At 41.6% G+C, this 19,907-nt stretch overlaps 1 pseudogene across 1 annotated transcript; it reads left to right on the forward strand.

Annotated features, from left to right (window-relative positions):
- Window positions 1-212: 212 nt before the first annotated feature.
- Window positions 213-14,061, forward strand: LOC149455695 (fucolectin-4 pseudogene; annotated as a pseudogene). Its single transcript, XR_016314034.1, has 3 exons — window positions 213-285; window positions 11,810-12,110; window positions 13,820-14,061. The product of XR_016314034.1 is annotated as a fucolectin-4 pseudogene (transcript).
- The last annotated feature ends 5,846 nt before the right edge of the window (window positions 14,062-19,907 follow it).

Below are 19,907 nucleotides of genomic sequence, written 5' to 3' on the forward strand. Positions count from 1 at the left end.
GGGAAATCCTCTGGAGGGCAAGTGAATGGCGCAGCAATGCACCAACGCATGTTTGCTGCTGCACAACAGTGTTAGTCTCAGTGCAGAATCAAATGTTTGAACCTTAGTGCACTGTTTAAACTATTTTACCTTGGCCATGAATATAACTTTCAGATCTCTGTCTTACAGCTGTTAGTTGCATGAACTAGAATTGAGATTCAACAGCTATAGAAATGGAATTATTACTCACTCTCGCCCTCTTCTGGATCATGACTGATACTACCTATGCCTACTGTCCTCCACCATGTAAGTTGGCTTCTTTTAACATTTTTTTCTGTCATTAAAGCATTGAATCCAGGGCGTAAAATAAATGGGATGCATTACAGTTCACATTGGTTTGAAATGTCTAAATAATAAAAATGTTCTTACTTTGTAAAATATTTGTAGTTGAAGAGAGGTTGTGGGATGTTATAGGTGCACAGCAATAACTAGAAAATAATTTTCAAAATTGTTGTATTGTAGTGTACAGACACTAAAATAAACAGTCAAGCGTCTTGTAATTGTGAAGTTTGGTGTAATTGGTTTTACTTTAAATGGAATTTTAATGATATCAATAAATTGTAAAAATTTAGAAAAATATTTTCTAGTTTTTGCTGTGCACCTATAACATCCCACAACCTCTCTTCAACTACATATACTTGTATAGGGACATGGTGCAACATTGCGTCCATTAATTACTCACCATATTATTATTATTATTATTTTACAGGATTTATATAGCGCCAACAGTTTGCTCAGCACTTTACAATATAACGGGAGACAATACAGCAACAATACAGTTCAATACAAGAGGGAAAGGAGGGCCCTGATCCTGGGAGCTTACAATCTAAGAGTCTTGAATCATCTTAGTAAAATATTGCATGACAATATAAATATGAGAAAGTAAATTAGCTATGAGTGACATCTTAATTAAAAACATTGAAACCACTTAGTAAAAGCAACAATAACCGGATAAACTCCAGATCCATTGTCATGACTCAGCCATGGGCCTATTGAAAGGGATATGTGCTTCTAATAATACACTGGCAGGCTTAGGCCCCAAATGGATCCAAGAGACCGTGTTCTGGAAAATAATTAGCATGCACACACAGAGGTTTCCAGAAGACGATCTGATCTTTATTCATAGATTCTTCTTCTTATATTGTAACAAAGAAAATCATACAATAGAATTTCGCTAGATACTTGTCAAGGCTGTGAACATGATTTTTCTCAGGCCTTGAAATCAGTTACAAGTAACCAACAGTTATTTTCCCATGGGACAAAAGTATTTGACTTTTAACTATATCATAGCAGAAACAGGTTAATACAAAGAAATAATTGGATACCATCCCTGCCTCTACCAAGGCTAAGCTAAGATAAAAAAAAAAAAAAAAAGAATATTGTGAGTACAGTTCTGTAACACATAACTGACACAGCATATTTTCATTAACTCATTCTGGGTATAATACAAAAGCAATTAATAATACAACAAACAACATGGAGTGATACATTTCCTTTCACCTATCTATTCAGAAATGCATTTGTTAATATTACTGAAGTGGTTGATTTGGTTAATCTTCTCAATGGAAACTTCCAAAGAAAAAAAAAAAAAAAAGAAAAAAACAAAAACATTTTTTTCCAAGTTAACTAGTATCAATTTTAAAACAACAAGTGCTACTATAGATATAATGTGCTACGTGTATTCTCAGATTTATCTTGTTTACCAAGATACCAACATTGTGTTACTGGTATAAATTTTGGAAGCTTTCTAAAATGTGCATTGCTATTTTTTGGGGTTGCACCAATACCGATACGGGTATCGATATTGATGCTGATACTAAGCATTTGCATGAGTATCAGTACTCATGGAAATGCTCCAATACCTGAAACTGATACCTTCAGGCTCAGTTCTTTCAGCTTTCAGTGCGATTCCCTACTGACAGCAGAAATGTAAATAATAATTTTAAAAAAGTCAATTAAAGCCCCTTTCACACTGAAGGTACAATCGGGACCGCCTGTCAGTTTTTCAGGCAGACCCAATCGGACCAGCGGGTGACAGCGGAAAAGTGTCCGCTGAAAACCGTCAGCACCCGCCAGCATGAAGGTCCAATCGGGTCCTCCTGTCAGTTTTTCAGGCAGACTCTATCAGACCAGTGGGAAACAGCGGACAAGTGTCCACTGACACCCGCCAGCATCGGATCCAATACTGGTTCTTCCCTCCCTGGAACCATTTTCTTCCAGGGAGAGAAGAAAGACATCAAACGTGAGTAAAAGCAGCACACTGCACCCGCACACGTTAGATAGAAACATTTTAACACCTTGAGTGACACATTTAACTCTTTCATTGCCCCCTGCCACCCTGCCAGTGCCATTAGTACAGTGTCAGTGTACAGTATTTTTCACTGATCACTGTATTAGTGCCACTAGAGATGTCAGATAGCGTCAGATCGCATCAGGGTCAGTTAGCATCCCTCCCAGCTAAGGTCAGTTAGCGTTAGATTGCCCGCACACTATCGCACTCACGCTATAGGTCGCTGATCATGGTCAATACTAGTATAGTGTTTGTATGGATCGATATATTGATCACGAACAAAACTATACCAGTGCCCCTTAGTATTAGTGTCCCCAAAAAAAAGCGTTAGCAGGATCATCCCCATTCGCTGCCTGCACTAGCGTTTAACTCCAACGCTCCACCCACCCGTAACAAGAAGTGCAGTGTCAGTATAATTTCTGATCACTGTCACCTGTAATACATTGCACACAAAACAGCAGTGTTGGCACAATCAGGCCTGATCTCTGTTAGCACTTGCAGGTAAAATTTTTTTGTAGTGGTTCAAGCAGTCACTGACAACAAGGTGCTCTTTTTCCCGTGAGTCGCACTAGGTACCTGTAAGTTTAGAGTCCAAAATGTCCAACGAAAGGTACACTATTATTATTATACATTATTTATATAGCGCTAAAAGGTTTGCTCAGCGCTGTACATTATAGTGAGGGACAGAACATGAGACAATACAGTAACAAAACAAAACACGAGGGGTTCAAGGGCCCTGCTCTTTCGAGCTTAAAATCTAGGAGGGAGGGGATAGTGGTACAGGAGGAAGTGGCTGTGGGGGATGGAGTGGTAGGAGGAGATCGGCTGTTAGGTGAGGGCGGGGTAGGCTTCACTGAAGAGATGGCTTTTCAGGGTGCGCCTAAAGGTGAGGAGGGTAGGTGACAGTCTGATGGATTGGGGTAGTGAGTTCCAGAGGATGGGGGAAGCCCTGGAGAAGTCCTGCAGTCGGGCGTGGGAGGTGGAGACCAGGGAGCGAGAAAGTAGGAGGTCTTGTGAGGAGCGAAGATTACGGGTTGTGTGGTATTTGGGTATCAGGTCGGTGAGGTAGTTTGGGGCAGCGTTATGAATGGCGTTGTATGTCTGTGTTAAGTTTGAATTTAATGCGTTGGGCAATCGGAAGCCAGTGGAGGGAATGACAGAGGGGGGTGGCAGAAGAGGAGCGGTTGGTGAGGTGGATGAGTCTGGCTGCTGAGTTCAGGATAGACTGAAGCGGGGATAGTCTGTGATGAGGTAGGCCGGTGAGAAGGGAGTTGCAGTAGTCCAGATGTGAGATAATAAGGGAGTGAACGAGTTGTTTAGTAGGCCCCAGGAGCTCGGTTTTGGAAAGGTTCAATTTGAGGAAATGGAGCGACATCCAGTCTGATATGTCGTTCAGTAGGTGGGTGATATGGGCGGAGACTGAAGGGTGAGGCAAGGGGTGGAGAGGTAAATTTGCATGTCATCGGCATAGAGGTGATAGTGGAAGCCGTGGGAGTGTATCAGTTTGCCGAGGGAGGAGGTGTAGATGGAGAAGAGCAGGGGCCCGAGGACAGAGCCTTGGGGGACCCCAACAGAGAGGGGGAGAGAGGGGGAGGTGGTAGCATTATAGGTAACGCTGAAGGAGCGTTAGGATAGATAGGATGAGAGCCAGGAGGGAGCAGAGTCTCTGATGCCGAGGGAGTGTAGTTTATTAAGGAGGAAGGGGTGGTGTCGAAAGCCGCGGAAAGGTGAAGAGTAAGAGGACTGAGAAGTGGCCATTAGCTTTGGCGGTTAGCAGGTCATTAGTGGTTTTGAGTAGGGCGGTTTCGGTGGAGTGTAGGGGACGGAAGCCAGACTGTAGTGGATCGAGGAGGTTGTTGTCAGTGAGGTGGGCGCTTAGGCGATTGTAGACTAAGCGCTCAAGGAGCTTGGGAATAAATGGCAGCAGGGAGATGGGTCTAAGGTTGTTCAGGTCGGTGGGGTCCAGGGAGGGTTTTTTGAGTATGGGGGTGATGTGCGCATGCTTTGGGAGGAGGGGAATGCGCCAGTAGAGAGGGAGAGATTGAAGATGTGGGTGAGGGAGCATAGGATGGAGGAGGAGGGTGACCGGAGGAGTTGTGTGGGGACAGGGTCCAAGGGGCAAGTGCTGTGGCGGGCTTCTGCGAAGACCTTAGTGTGGGCTCGGCGCAGGCGCAGTGCACCGCCCTGTGCAGGGACGCGGGCGCTGGGACCTGGCCAACCGCGGCAACCGAGTTCGCACATGCGCAGTAGAGACCGCGGGCGCGCGCCTGGCACCAATGACAGCGCAGGGCGGGATATTTAAATGGCCCTGAGCTGTCATTCAGTGCCTTCTGGTCTCCTTGTATCCTGTGAACCTGTGAACCTGTTTATAGTAAGTTGCTGACCCGGATTGTGCCCTGACCTTGCTGCTTTCTCCTGTTTTGACCCTTGCTTGCCTGACCTCTCTCCTGGATGCCCCCTATTGGATCTGACCTGCTGTTGCTGACCTGGCGTGTGACCCGACTATTCTTTGCCCGCTGCTCTGTACCGCACCATCCCCATAGTTACCGACCCGGCCTGCCTGACCTTGCATTTGCTCAGCCATCCATCCATCCCTCTCAACGGGGTCTCCAGACCTCCTCATACCTGGCTCTCTCCCGTGGGAGCCCCTGGCGAATACCCCTACCACTGACGGGTGTCCTCAGTAGTCATGACCTGGTCCCGGGGTACTCCAAGTCCATCCCCACCATCAGGGGCTCTGGTGAACAAGTACTCTGGGGCTTAGACTCCGTACGCTGGGGACGCCTGATCAGTGGAGTGCTAGTGGTACCGCCGGGCGGTCCCTTACACTTAGTGACCTCCTCAGTGGTAGCAAGGCTGAAGGAGCAGAGTGTTGGGGAGGTTATAGTGTGCGGGACGTTAGGTGTGGTATGGGGTAGAGCGGTTGCGAGGTCAGAGGAGGGGAGAGTTGATGGGGTTATAGTGGGAGGGAGCCTAGGTGGGGAGGTAGGTTGAGCATTGACAATGTCCTTACAGATTGCCTCGATCTTATTTTGGAAGTGATTGGCAATCTTGTGGGCAGTGAGTGAGGTACTGGGTGGGGGTGGGGGGGGGGAGAGAGTAGGGAGTTGAAAGTGGAGAAGAGCCAGCGAGGACAGGTGGAGAGGGTGTTGATGAGGGTTACGAAGTAGGCTTGTTTGGCGGTGTGGAGGGAGGAGGAGTAGGTGTGGAAGGCAGATTTGTAGAGGGAGAACGCTCGAGGGGATTTGGTTTTGCGCCATAATCGTTCCAGCACGCGACTGCGTCGTTTAAGATTTTTAGTTTGGTCGTTCTGCCAGGGTTGAAGCGGTACACTAGTGATGAGGCCTACAGGATTCTGAGCATGTCAGGTGAGAGCGAAGGGGAAGACTCCCTGACACAATCAGCCTCAGAATACGAACCTGTAGACAGCAGCAGCACCCTGACAGGTAACTCGGACGATGGAGAAGAGGTTCCTCTTAAGATTAGGCGTACCCGACCCCATGAAGCTGAAGTGCTAGGATCAGATGACTTGTCTCATATGCAGCAGAGTGCCAGTACTAGTGCCATAGTGCCACTCTAACTTTCGGTGAACTGGTGAGCACCAGCGGCCTAGTACATCCTGGTCTTTCACATACCAGCACTGCAGTATCGCTTGGTGATGTGGCGAGTCCCATAAGTGCAGTAAATCTGGTGCGGTGGCGACCACAAGTAGTGCCCCACAGCCACTAAGAATTCACACACAGGCCCGTAGAGCCCCTAGTATCCTTCCAGATGTCCTTGCAAATCCTGACTGGCAGCCCACAGATACTGCAGCACCGATACTTCCCTCATTCACTGCACAACCCGGAATTCAGGAGGAAACAGCAAATTTAACTCTCTTTGATTTTATGGAGCTGGTTTTTACAGAATATTTGCAAAATATGATTATGGGCCAAAGAAATTGATATGCTCAACAATATATCGCTGCAAACCTAAATTCAAACCTTGCCAGACCATTCACATGGAAACCTGTTACGGTTTTCAAATTTTTTTGGACCTTACCCTTAACATGGGCATTACAAAATAGAATGAGTTGCGATTGTATTGGTCCACAGACCCTATTCAACATATGCCCGTGTTCTCTGCTGCCATGACCATGCATAGATATGAGACAATAACTTGCTTCATGCATTTCAGTGATAACACACTGTCATCCTTGGGGTGACCCTGAACATGACAGGCTCTACAAATTGTGACCCCTCATAAACCACCTCACTGAGAAATTTGCAGATGTGTATACGCCCCAGCAAAACATCTGTGTGGATGAGTCCCTCATTCACTTTACTGGCCGCCTTGCATTCAAACAGCACATCCCCAGCAAGCATGCCAGATATGGGGTCAAATTATATAAGCTATGTGAGAGGGCTACAGGCTATACATACAAATTTAGGGTTTATGAGGGAAGAGACAGCGAAGTAGAGCCCCCGACTGCCCAAACTAAATGGGGAGCAGTGGCAAGATAGTTTGGGACTTGGTGTTGTGTTTGTTCTGTAAGGGGTACCACTTATACGTGGACAATTTGTATACAAGTGTGCCACTATTTAGACATTTGTACAATCTTGGAATTGGTTCATGTGGCACCGTGCGACCTAATCGCTGGGGCTTCCACAATGGCTTGTAAATACCCAACTTAGAAAGGGGGATAAAGTCTGCTTGAGGAATGATGAATTGCTTGCAGTGAAGTGGAAGGACAAACAGGATGTTTTCATCCTGTCTTCCATTTACGCAGACGTGACAGTCCAAATTAACACGGTATCTGGCGTTGTTGAGAAACCCCCCTGCGTCCACGATTATAACCTTAACATGGGAGGGGTGGACTTCAACGACCAAATGATGAATCTGTACCTAGTTTCCCAGAAAGCTTGACACTGGTGCAAAAAGGTTTCTATTTATTTATTTCAATTGGCTATATATAATGCTTGTTATTTATAAAGCAACTGGACAAAGTGGATCCTTTGTAAAATTCCAGGAAGAGAGAAGAGATCATCATGGCCCTTTTGTATCCAGAAAACAAAAAAAAGAACATAGCATATACACCCAACAAGGACTAGCAATGTACTAGTATTTGGTGCTATCCTGGCATGTCAGGGCCTTCGAATCTGTGATAGGTAGTGAGTAAGTGAAATGAGGAAATTATGCACCTTCAGGCTTTCAAAGTGGTCATTGGATTTCAGGCTCCTGTATGTGGCTAGGCTCCCAAAAAGTCTCACACATGTGGTATCCCCATACTCAGTAGAAGTAGCAGAATGTATTTTGGAGTGTAATTCCACATATGCCAATGGTTTGTGTGAGCAATATATAATTTAAATGACAACTTTGAAAAATGACAGAAACATTTTTTTTTACTCAAAGACTTGTGGAAAAAATTAAATCTTCCATGGACTCATAATGCCTCGCAACATATAACTTATGGTATAAGTATCCTCCTGCGCTCCACAGACTACCTAAATATAGCTAGCTGCTATCATCTACACCCTATACCATGGGACACACAGAATATATATTAAATATTGGATGAAGCGCTCTGCTATAATAGTTCTATACACAAAACCAGATTATACAAATATATATAAAACAAAAAACGAAAGTGACTAGTGCTTAATAAATATTATACAGTATGTGTAAACACAATAAAAATATATAATTCATATAAAACCAGTCTGCCCCCAAGTGGCTAAAAACTGGTTAAACATGTGAACACACAACTTAGATAAAAGTGACCAAGTGCTTACTTACATACATAGTGTCTTAATAAATATAATCACAGTGAATAATCTCAAAAAGTGCCAAGTGTTAAAATGCAATCAATATACATCTAATATCATCATGTGCAAAATCATGCTATCACTCTTCTGTGAAAATTAAGATATAAATAGGTGCTTCTTCATCAAAATTGTGCTCAGACCAAGGTGTCACTCCAGTGCATCAATCCTAAATATCCAGAGTGCCTCCTCACCTCCAACATTTGACCCCTAGAGGTCACAGATCATTTATTTAAATGATGTTCCAGACCGACACCAGGATATACCTTGTCCCCACGACTCAAAATCTTATTATATAAGATGACTCAGCCATATATCCATGGACCATGGAAGATTAAGCAAAAAGAAAGATCTCCATAGCGCAATATGTAACTTTTATTAAATATAAAGACCAGATGAATAACTCACATGCTCCTAGTAGTTAACAAGCGGTTCCCCCATATCCTATGAGTGTAATAGGAAATCACGTTCGGCGAAAACCGGAAGTGCGTCACCGGAAATACGTCACCGGGCTCCACCCAGAAATGACGTTAATACGCTCTGTGTTAATGTTGAAGTTGTGTGTTCACATGTTTAACCAGTTTTTAGCCACTTGGGGGCAGACTGGTTTTATATGAATTATATATTTTTATTGTGTTTACACATATAATATTTATTAAGCACTAGTCACTTTCATTTTTTGTTTTATATATACAGTATTTGTATAATATTCTGGTTTTGTGTATAGCACTATTATAGCAGAGCGCTTCATCCAATATTTAATATATAACTTATGGTGTCTACTTTCTGAAAAGGGGTCAATTGGGGGTGTTTGTACTATCCTGGCATTTTAGCACCTCAAGAAATGTGATGAGCAATCAGAAAGTAAAAGCTGTGTAAATTGCAGTATCTATACCGTAGTTTGTAGACGCTATAACTTTCACACAAAGCAATCAATAAACACTTATTGGGATTTTTTTTATCAAAAACATGTAGCAAAATACATTTTGGCCTAAATTTATGACGAAATTTGAGTTTTTTGGTTATTTTGTTATGACAGAAATGAGAAAATGTTTTTTTTTTTTAATTTTTGGTCTTTTTTTGTTTATAGCGTGAAAAATAAAAAGCACACAAGTGATCAAATACCACCAAAATAAACCTCTATTTGTGTGAAACAAAGACAAAATTCATTTATGTACCGTATTGCATGACCGCACATTTGTCAGTTATACTAGTGCTGCGCTGTATAGCAATAAATGGCGTAAATTGCATTATCTATACCGTAGTTTGTAGGTGCTATAACTTTTGCACAAAGCAATCAATATACACTTATTGGGATTTTTTTTTTACCAAAAACATGTAGCAGAATTCATTTTGGCCTAAATTTATGACTAGCTTTGAGTTTACTATATATTTTTTATAGCCAAAAGTAATAAATATTGTTTAAAAATTTTTTGGTCTTTTTGTGCTTATAGCATGAAAAATAAAAAGCACACAGGTGATCAAATACCACCAAAAGAAAGCTTTGTGTGCAAAAAAAGAACATAAATTTTGTTTAGGTACAGCATTGCATGACTGCACAACTAAAATGTTGAAATAGTGCTGTGCTGTATAGCAAAAAGAGGCCTGGTCAGGAAGGGGGGTAAATCCTCAGGAGGGCAAGTGGTTAAAAAAAAACCAATATATGTATTACATTGTTATCTCAAGTAATGACAAAGTTATCGCTGAGTAACCAGGTCCATAGCAGAAATGTACAAATTGCTCTGGTGAACTGGTGTGAGAGCCGCAGTGGTTATCAAGTGGGGCTGCTGCATCCTTAATAACTGCTCATTCAGCTGTCAATGGGGTTACCCTGCTAACAGCTGAAGTGTAAACAAAACAGTTACCGGCAGGTATCGGTAATTGGTAAAAATATTGGCATGCGTAAAAAATATATATATATGGTATCAATGCATCCCTACTATTTTATCTAATGCTTACTCTGCAACAAATAAATGAAAACTGGCACAAAATAGTAAAAAAAAATCCTTTTTTTTTTTTTTAAATAATGCAGCTGTATATTTCTTGCTATTACCATAACCTTCCACCAAAAAAACAATCCAAAACAATCCAATAATTGCAGCAATACCACATATATGCACTATTTGTTGTACGCTATATTGCCAGAAGTATTGGGCAGCCTGTCTTTACACACACATGAACTTTAATGGCATCCCAGTGTTAGCCCATAGGGTTCAATATTGAGTTGGCCCCGCCCTTTGCAGCTATAACAGCTCCAACTCTTCTGGGAAGGCTGTCCATAAGGTTCAGGAGTGTGTTTATGGGAATGTTTGACCATTCTTCCAGAAGCACATTTGTGAGGTCAGGCACTGGTGTTGGATGAGAAGGCCTGGCTCACAGTCTTCACTCTAATTCATCCCAAAGGTGTTCTATTGGGTTGAGGTCAGGACTCTGTGCAGGCCAGACAAGTTCCTCCACCCAAAACTGGCTCCTTCATGTCTTTATGGACCTTGCTTTGTGCTCTGGTGCACAGTCATGTTGGAACAGGAAGGGGCCACCCCCAAACTGTTCCATCAAAGTTTGGAACATGAAATTGTCCAAAATGTCTTGATATGCTGATGCCTTAAGAATTCCCTTCGCTGGAATTAAGGGGCCAAGCCCAGTCCCTGAAAAACAACCCCACACCATAATCCCCCCTCCACCAAACTTTAAACATGGCACAATGCAGTCAGGCAAGTACCATTCTCCTGGCAACTACCAAACCCAGACACATCCATCAGATTGCTAGACAGAGAAGCGTGATTGGTTACTCCATAGAACATGTCTTCACTGCTCTAGAAACCAGTGGCGGCGTGCTTTACACCACTGCATCCAATGCTTTGCATTGTACTTGGTGATGTAAGGCTTGGATGCAGCTGCTCGGCCATGGAAACCCATTCCATGAAGCTCTCTACACACTGTGTGCTAATGTGAAGGCCACACAAAGTTTGGAGGTCCTTATCTATTGACTCTGCAGACAGCTGGTGACTTCTGCGCTTCAGCATGCACTGAGCGGGGCTCAGTCATTTTATGGGGCCTACCACTTTGTTGCTATTGTTCCCAGTTGCTGTTTTTTTTTTTTTACACCTACCTAAAAACGCACTTACCCTGACCTTTGACTATGACCTTTGACCCTAATCTTGACCTAGTACTCCAACCCTTACACTGACCTAGATCAAACCCTGATCTTTATTTTTGTGTTTTTCTTTACACACACAGTCTGAAATAGCTAGAGCTCATTCACACAGGCAGAAAAAAAGACATTGCATGATAGAAAGATCTTGCATAAAATATGCGCCTAAAGCACTCTTGCTCATGCTCACTGATACCTACATCTGCACATTTATATGCGTTTATGTACTTATGTGCAGAAAATCTCCAAATCGATGCACAAAAAAAATCTACAGCTGTGTCCTCCTTTTTTTGTGCTCAACTAAACCCAGCATACATTTTCATTTGTAGACTGTATGTACAGGCTCATTGACTACTATAGTTCTGCATTTCATTGTGTACAAAACTATCTGCTGCATGCATTGTAAAGGCAGCATTTTTTTCTGCCTGTGTGAATGGGCCCCAAGTGTTTGGCCTTTACTTACTTTTAAAGAGACATTGTAATCTTGATCTAAAAAAAAACTCTACATTTTATCACTTATACCCACAGATAAAAATGTTGCCCTGAAAGGCCGCGCAACCCAGTCTTCTGTCTTCTACAACTTTGATATCGGGTATCTCTCCATGGCTATGAATGCTGTAGATGGAAACCTAAATTCTAACTTCGGCTTTGGGTCCTGCTCCAGCACAAACAATGATGCCTCAGCCTGGTGGAGGGTGGACTTGCACGAGCCGCATAGAATTTCCCAAGTCACCATCACTAACAGAGGAGACTGCTGTGGGGAATGGATCAACGGAGGTTTACTACTCATCGGAAACTCCCTGCAAAACAACGGAAATAACAATCCAATGTAAATATATTCTTTAAATAATGATCCAATCTGAATATGTTCTTCAAGTAACAATCCAATGTGAAATTATTCTATAAATAGTGATCAAATGTTAATATATTCTTTAAATAATGATCTGATGTAAATATATGTTTTTTAAGTTACATTTCTGGCAATACTTGGAGAAAGTCTAGGATCACCTGCTAGATGTGTTGGAAAAAGCAAAAGTTAAATGAAAAATACCTTGCTTGAGCATGGAACAACTAAACAAAACAGTTCTCATGGCATACAAAATAAGACTTTGGCTCACCTCCATCACAAGCGTGTCCCACCACAGGGTTTTTAAAGTTCCCGCATGTTTCGGGGTTCCAGTAATGTCGCCAGAGCTAATCAGCAGTGTCTCAGTAACAAGACAGTCTAGAATCCTCACAAAACAGTGCTCTACTCTACTGGACATCTCACAGACACCTGCTGAATGCTTTCTTCCCCTTTCAGCCCATTTTTGTAGATGGGTCAACCCTTTCAGGATGAAAATCCCTGTAGGCAGGATTGGATGCTCTTTCCCACCTAAAATCTCTGTGAGTCTCCAGATTCCGGGTTCCATCATACCAGGACTTAACAATCCTGTGAAGGCTGTAAATCAGTTTTCCCATTTCTACTGGATCACCCCAGAATCCTTCACCCTGCATGGGTGAGAATCCCTAGGTACTCTTTCTGTTTCTTGTCATCCCCCTTAAAGGGACAACAACTCCAAAAAAAAAGGGATGCATACCTGCCTTCCAGGACCCAAGCCTGGAATAAATGCTTAGAAGGCCCTTTCACAGGGTTTGGGGTTTAGTTAAAGTGGTTATAAACCTCAGACATGAAATATGAACAAAGTATATTCCTCTATAGTGTGTACTTGTCTCAATCTAGAGCACCAAGTGTCATTTCTGTCTGCTGCCTCATTCCTCTGCTATCAATATGAATCACTTTTGACAAGTTTTCCTAACACCAAGAGGTAAAAAGGTGATGGGAGAGGGAGCTCCGGCACACAGCCTGTGACTGACAGCCTCAGCTGTGTTCCTGTGTGTTGTGTGAAGGGGTGTGTGTGTCTCTTCCCACCAATCAGCTCTTCTCACTGAGCTCTGCAGAGTGTAATTTCAGCTCTCTGTCCCCTTTTTTCTGAAATCTCAACCAAGTTGTACAAATTCTGCACTTTGAACTGACGAAGAGAAGAGAATACTGCAGATAAATAGGTACAACTTATGTAGGAAGATTTGTTTCACTGGGTATATGTAAAGGTTTACAACCACTTTAAATGTATCTTGGCTACAGTGTTCCTTGACTGAGTTATTGTCAGTAAAACTATTGCAGTAGTGAAATTGAAAAAAGGCCTACAAAGAATGGTGGTGTAACATACTGGTATTGAGGTAGTTTAGAATACCTGGTAATCCTGCCATAAAGGTCCTTGTTCAGCACTTTCTGTAATGAGATGACAATTGTCTTCTAATTGTACCCTTGCATTGTCACCCTCTCATGTGCCCCTGATGGGGCGGAGGAGCCAACATACATGGCACAGGCATGGCACACTATTGGCACCTATTGAAATAACATGATAAAGTTTTCCTGAGATTAAAGTGATTGGGTTAACATCTGCTTTTTATTTTATATGTTTAAAAGTTTGGTAGTGTGTATAATTGTTAATGTTAAAATATTTATATTCCTGTCATTCCATTTGTATATTTTAGGTGTGTAGAGATAAGTGGCATGTCAAGTGGCTCCACCAAAACCTTCCAGTGTGACGGAATGCTCGGCCAATACGTGAACATCATCTTACCAAACAAAAGCCAATATCTGCAGCTCTGTGAAGTTCAGGTCTTTGGTATCCCAATATCCCAGATGTCTGTCTCCAGCTTTGATCATTTGTTATCACCATCTTCATCATCATCAGCAAATACAACAATAAATTAGTATCTCTGATGGCAGTTTATTTGCCATGCCCTCTGGGTCAATTCATTTAAAGTGTATTTATACCTCAAGTCTATAGCTCAGTATTTTTGGGCATCACACCTCACCGCAAACAGGTTTATTTTAGCAAATTTTTGAGAATTGGTTTCAAAGTCTCATACCTGGAGATCCTACCAGCAACTGAACCTCCTGTTATATTTTATACACCAAAGACATTATATAGATTACATAACAGGGACCTGCTTGTGGTGTTAAACATATCCAGGGAAGTACTTAAGAAGGGATTTAAAAGTTCAAACAAAAGTAAAATCTTATGATAGCAGCCTGGGTGTCTCCCAGGCCTCTGCAAACACTTCCACACATTGAATTACACAACAAGTATTTCTAGAGAAATTGGGATGACCAGGAAATGGCCATGTGTTTGCCTTGGGCTTAGCAGCCTCCTAGAAGTGGAGCCCTAAGCATAGATAGGCAAGATGGATAGGTAGATAGATAGATAGAAGTTTAATATACAACAATGCAGCAAGTAATATCAGAGGAAAAATTAAAATTCCTCTCTGCTTGTTCCAGGCCCATAAGAACCAAGGAGAAAAAAAATATGAGGTATTATCAAGAAGTTTCGAGACTAGCTCTGTTTACAAGAAAGTACTTTATCTTCGTTTACACACTATCACCACCTTCAAAATAGTTACATATAGCTACATAGTTAGACTGGCTGAAAAAAGACAAAAGTCCATCTAATTCAACCATAAAAAAAGTTATAATCCTATACCCACAGTTGATCCAGAGGAAGGCAAAAAAAAAAAACCCAGCAAAGCATGATCCATACTGCTCCAGCAGGAGAAAAAAATCATTCCTGATCCCCAAATATGCTACCGCTATGTCCTCAAATGATCACACCACATATGTTAATAATCAACAATAAAATAATATAACAATGAATATGCCACAACATAGTTGAAAAATCTCCCCTACAGCCACAGTTCAAGTGAAATCAAATCCCAAAAAAAGTCCAAAATATAAAACACAAATATGTCCCTCCTGTGTAATCAAAATGAAACAAATGTGCCCAAAGAAAATTATATCCTCCAAATGGTTTCCACGATGAGTGTTACCTCAAAAAAAGAAATAACACATAGTGCATTATCTTTTTACAACTTAAACATTAATAAGTGACATCACTCCGGTGAGTATCCCACAAGTAAAACTTTCCAGTGAAAAATGAGTGAAAAAATGTGAAACAAACAGTGAACACACTCTGTGTATGTGAATCACTCTTCAGTGCCCAAAAGCAAGCAAACACAGTGTGCACTTCTAATTGGAATAAGGGGTAGGTACCCTTACCAACAATCCAAAATAATCACGCCTTTAATGTTATCCAATAAATGGTGAAAAAATGTCCCTCCTGTAGATCTCCACTAGGCCTAACCAACCTCCACGGCAATACCTGGATTCATCAACCATAGTACTCCATGTGTTCCCATACACCTTGCTCCATTCAGATGCACATATATGAAGGATAAGAATAGTGTAATACCGCCAAGATAACTGAATCAATAAGCTTTAGGAAAACTGGGGGTATCCCTTATGATTAAGTCGATGATGAAATGCGTCAAGGGAAGTGATGTCAGATGTGTACGGGAAATGGAAGTACACCAGCGGCCATTTTGGAAAGTGGAAAGGAGCGCCTGAAAGAGCCTGGACATTTCCTGGATGGTAGAAAGGTTATATCATCTATACTAAGCGGTTTTAAAGGCTGTAATAATGTGAGCAGTTTTATTAAATCTTATTGATTCAGTTATCTTGGCGGTATTACACTATTCTTATCCTTCATATATGTGCATCTGGATGGAGCAATGTGTATGGGAATACATGGCGTACTATGGTTGATGAACTGTGATTTTGCAAGTTCTCCCACTTAGAAATCATGGAGGGGTCTGAAATTCACATTGTAGGTGCATTCCCACTCTGAGACAGAATTTAAAAAAAAAATTCAGGAAATCACATTGTATGATTTTTAAAGAATTTATTTGCCCTAATTAATGTTTGTGTAGTATTATGTTCAGCAGACTGTGTTCTTCTATTGTTGTGACTTGGATGGTGTTCAGAGCACATTTTATGCCCAATTCATGCAAAACTCCACGTAATCCAAAGGGGTTCACATACTTTTTATTGCAACTGTAGGTGTGTAGAGATAAGTGGCATGTCAAGTGGCTCCACCAAAACTTTCCAGTGTGACGGAATGCTCGGCCAATACGTGAACATCATCTTACCAAACAAAAGCCAATATCTGCAGCTCTGTGAAGTTCAGGTCTTTGGTATCCCAATATCCCAGATGTCTGTCTCCAGCTTTGATCATTTGTTATCACCATCTTCATCATCATCAGCAAATACAACAATAAATTAGTATCTCTGATGGCAGTTTATTTGCCATGCCCTCTGGGTCAATTCATTTAAAGTGTATTTATACCTCAAGTCTATAGCTCAGTATTTTTGGGCATCACACCTCACCGCAAACAGGTTTATTTTAGCAAATTTTTGGGAATTGGTTTCAAAGTCTCATACCTGGAGATCCTACCAGCAACTGAACCTCCTGTTATATTTTATACACCAAAGACGTTATATAGATTACATAACAGGGACCTGCTTGTGGTGTTAAACATATCCAGGGAAGTACTTAAAAAGGGATTTAAAAGTTCAAACAAAAGTAAAATCTTATGATAGCAGCCTGGGTGTCTCCCAGGCCTCTGCAAACACTTCCACCCATTGAATTACACAAGTATTTCTAGAGAAATTGGGGTGACCAGGAAATGGCCATGTGTTTGCCTTGGGCTTAGCAGCCTCCTAGAAGTGGAGCCCTAAGCATAGATAGGCAAGATGGATAGGTAGATAGATAGATAGAATTTTAATATACAACAATGCAGCAAGTAATATCAGAGGAAAAATTTAAATTCCTCTCTGCTTGTTCCAGGCCCATAAGAACCAAGGAGAAAAAAATATGAGGTATTATCAAGAAGTTTCGAGACTAGCTCTATTTACAAGAAAGTACTTTATCTTCGTTTACACACTATCACCACCTTCAAAATAGTTACATATAGTTACATAGTTAGTCTGGCTAAAAAAAGACAAAAGTCCATCTAATTCAACCATAAAAAAAGTTATAATCCTATACCCACAGTTGATCCAGAGGAAGGCAAAAGAAAAAAAAACCCAGCAAAGCATGATCCATACTGCTCCAGCAGGAGAAAAAAATCATTCCCGATCCCCAAATATGCTACCGCTATGTCCTCAAATGATCACACCACATATGTTAACAATCAACAATAAAATAATATAACAATGAATATGCCACAATATAGTTGAAAAATCTCCCCTACAGCCACAGTTCAAGTGAAATCAAATCCCAAAAAAAGTCCAAAATATAAAACACAAATATGTCCTTCCTGTGTAATCAAAATGAAACAAATGTGCCCAAAGAAAATTATATCCTCCAAACGGTTTCCACGATGAGTGTTACCTCAAAAAAGAAATAACACATAGTGCATTATCTTTTTACAACTTAAACATTAATAAGTGACATCACTCCGGTGAGTATCCCACAAGTAAAACTTTCCAGTGAAAAATGAGTGAAAAAATGTGAAACAAACAGTGAACACACTCTGTGTATGTGAATCACTCTTCAGTGCCCAAAAGCAAGCAAACACAGTGTGCACTTCTAATTGGAATAAGGGGTAGGTACCCTTACCAACAATCCAAAATAATCACGCCTTTAATGTTATCCAATAAATGGTGAAAAAATGGCCCTCCTGTAGATCTCCACAAGGCCTAACCAACCTCCACGGCAATACCTGGATTCATCAACCATAGTACTCCATGTGTTCCCATACACATTGCTCCATCCAGATGCACATATATGAAGGATAAGAATAGTGTAATACCGCCAAGATAACTGAATCAATAAGCTTTAGGAAAACTGGGGGTATCCCTTATGATTAAGTCGATGACGAAATGCGTCAAGGGAAGTGATGTCAGACGTGTACAGGAAATGGAAGTACACCAGCGGCCATTTTGGAAAGTGGAAAGGAGCACCTGAAAGAGCCTGGACATTTCCTGGATGGCAGAAAGGTTATATCATCTATACTAAGCGGTTTTAAAGGCTGTAATAATGTGAGCAGTTTTATTAAAGCTTATTGATTCAGTTATCTTGGCGGTATTACACTATTCTTATCCTTTATATATGTGCATCTGGATGGAGCAATGTGTATGGGAATACATGGAGTACTATGGTTGATGAACTGCGATTTTGCAAGTTCTCCCACTTAGAAATCATGGAGGGGTCTGAAATTCACATTGTAGGTGCATTCCCACTCTGAGACAGAATTTAAAAAAAAAATTCAGGAAATCACATTGTATGATTTTTAAAGAATTTATTTGTCCTAATTAATGTTTGTGTAGTATTATGTTCAGCAGACTGTGTTCTTCTATTGTGACTTAGATGGTGTTCAGAGCACATTTTATGCCCAATTCATGCAAAACTCCACGTAATCCCAAGGGGTTCACATACTTTTTCTTGCAACTGTAGGTGTGTAGAGATAAGTGGCATGTCAAGTGGCTCCACCAAAACTTTCCAGTGTGACGGAATGCTCGGCCAATACGTGAACATCATCTTACCAAACAAAAGCCAATATCTGCAGCTCTGTGAAGTTCAGGTCTTTGGTATCCCAATATCCCAGATGTCTGTCTCCAGCTTTGATCATTTGTTATCACTGTCACGGTCACCCGATCGCCACCCTCAACATGCGACAATCGCACGACCGCGACCAACAATACTACGTCAAGCCCGCGGCGTCAGACCCCAGACCTTCTCACCAAACTCGTGACCAAAGGACCAGCCGATCTAAAACCGCGATGTGACGTGTGTAACAAGGCCACACTCAGCTGTGCCCTGCACAATGATTGTCCAGCTAATGGAACGCAATCGACGCACTGGCAGCCTGAATGCGCTTGTTACTGGGTCGGGTTAATTACGCAACTAACCCTTCACTGCCACCACCCCTTTTTGTACAGAGAAAGGGGAAACTCGCTTTATCAAATATACACTGTAATGGTTGAAAAGTCACCTGTCCAATATGGTCACTGCTGGCCGATTGGGCAGAAGATTAAACAAACACAGTAGCGTCTTTTCAAAAGGCAGTAATTCGTGAATTGCAAGTAAGCGCTTACAAAACAGTTTAACACTTTCAGAAAGAAAGATTTATTACTAAAAGAGTCAAACAGGTGCAATAAAATATTTACAAAGAAAATGTAACTAGATATATATATATCTATATATATTTATATATAAAAAATAGGAAACAGCCCAGCACAGCAAAGAGATAACAGGAAGAAGTTAAAAGGTTAAGTTACTTGCCATCTTAAGCCTTAAGGTAAGCAGATCCAAGTTGCAGAGCGGAAAGGGTCTTTGATCTCCTGCTGTTACGATGTTAAAATTAGGAGATCTCTTTAGCTTCAATCTTTAGGCTTGCCAGCCTTTCTTTTAAAGTCCCCCTGCAGGGGGGGGGGTGGCTCTGAATACTGGCCAATACGCTGTTTTGGGAGGGGTCAGTCGGGCAAACTCTGAATTAGAACCAACATCTGTCATAATCCATGACATGAAACATAGGGGAAAAACCTGACCTGAGGAATGTTCATTTACTCTGTCACCTTGCTGGTAGGGTTTATGAGGTTCCAACTTCTTTCAAGTCCAGGAAAAGAACTTTCTTATCTTGGTTAGGAGGTGTGAGTTTACACGGGCCTTAGATGGAGAGGCTCTGCCTCCATGGGGGGGCTTTGTTGCGCTGGGCTCCCTGCTGCTCCAGCCTGCCAGAA

This window comes from Staurois parvus, unplaced genomic scaffold (assembly GCF_062004578.1).
Source record: "Staurois parvus isolate SC_StPar_1 unplaced genomic scaffold, SC_StPar_1.0 ptg000390l, whole genome shotgun sequence".
Taxonomy (NCBI): domain Eukaryota; kingdom Metazoa; phylum Chordata; class Amphibia; order Anura; family Ranidae; genus Staurois; species Staurois parvus.